The 1435-nt window shown below is 42.8% G+C and overlaps 1 protein-coding gene across 1 annotated transcript in view; it reads right to left on the reverse strand.

The window, feature by feature from the left end:
* The window catches only part of lamb2 (laminin subunit beta 2), a 45736-nt gene that overhangs the window by 41590 nt on the left and 2711 nt on the right, over positions 1–1435 (reverse strand). The window lies entirely within an intron of this gene.

Raw genomic sequence — 1435 nt, forward strand, 5'->3', positions numbered from 1 at the left:
CTGTGATTTTTTGCACATATTTGGTGTTTCTGCTATTTTCACATATAATTGACTGTAAAAATGTCCACAGCTCTTTCATCATTTATTCTCCAGATACAGAGAATGTATGTTGCAAAAACACTACAGCACAGTATTTATTTAACTCTGGGTCTGCAGGATGCTAATCTGGATGAACTGACTGCACAGACCATGTTTTCAGGAGGACTTTCTCACTTCAACATAGATTCTAACTACTTTCTACCCGCTGATCACAGCTAATATAGCAAAGCTGCTCTCTGGCATCGAACACAGGAGCAGCAGAAGCATCTGGACTCACTTAACTGGGCGGCTGACCTTAATGTGAACAAATGAAGCAGCAGACGATTCTTTGCTGCTTGCAGCAGTTGTGGTCTAAACGTAGCATTATTAGTTCAAAGAAGCCAAGCAGCTCTTGTTTTTCATCCGCTATTGTTCAAGGCAGAGAAAGGATAGGGTAGCTCCGCCCACCACGCATCAGACCCATCTTTCCACTGCGCAGCCAGAGCAGCAAAGATACTTCAGCCGTGCATCAGAACTAAACTGGTACAAGCATCAAAAGTGAAGCAGCACGCACGTTTTAGCTTCCTCTGCGTTTCGTCTGAATGTAGCATTAGCTCTTCAAACATCTCGCAATTTTGTGGGAGACCTAGATTGTCGTCCAACAGCCATTTTCAGTGTCATTTATTTTTAGTTTGTATATCACAATTTAGGCAAAATATAAATAAAAATGTTAGTTACGGCCCTGGATGTAAGTGAACAGACCAAAGTTAGGGTTTATCGTTGGGATAAGCTTCTTTCCTCCTTCCCTCCCTGTGATGAGACGCCCCAGCTGCTCCTGCTCTGTCATTAGCTGATGTGAAGCTGCAGGCTGGAGGCTTTAAACCACATTTCCTACGGCTGCTGGTTGCTTTTCAAAAGAAGAAAGTTCTAATCTATTCTCAGAACCAAACACTTTTTATTTAACATTTCCCAGAATGACGGTAGACCGGCTGATGTCACTTCCTGTAGTTTACAGTGTCGTTCAGTCAGACCAGCATACCTATAGTCCATAAGCAAGACGTCCTATTTCTGTTTATCCCTTTAGTTTTGTAGGCAGAATAGACTTTAAACTAACTATCCCTTTATTCATGTAGAAAAAAACTACGGTCAGATCGCCATACGCTTCAAAAACACCAAAAAGTAAGTAGATAAAAAGTTTTCTGTACATGACTGAAGGGATAAACGCCCATTGAGGTAGTTTAGAGTTTATGTTTCGTACAAAACTAAACGGATAAATGGGTATTGATTATGGGTATGCTGGTCTGATGGGGTATGCTGGTCTGATGGGGTATGCCGGTCTGACGGGGTATGCCGGTCTGACGGGGTATGCCGGTCTGACTGTGGGTATGCTGGTCTGACTGTGGGTATGCTGGTCTGA

The sequence above is a fragment of the Cyprinodon variegatus genome, unplaced genomic scaffold, assembly GCF_000732505.1.
Source record: "Cyprinodon variegatus isolate N-32 unplaced genomic scaffold, C_variegatus-1.0 Scaffold1709, whole genome shotgun sequence".
Classification (NCBI taxonomy): domain Eukaryota; kingdom Metazoa; phylum Chordata; class Actinopteri; order Cyprinodontiformes; family Cyprinodontidae; genus Cyprinodon; species Cyprinodon variegatus.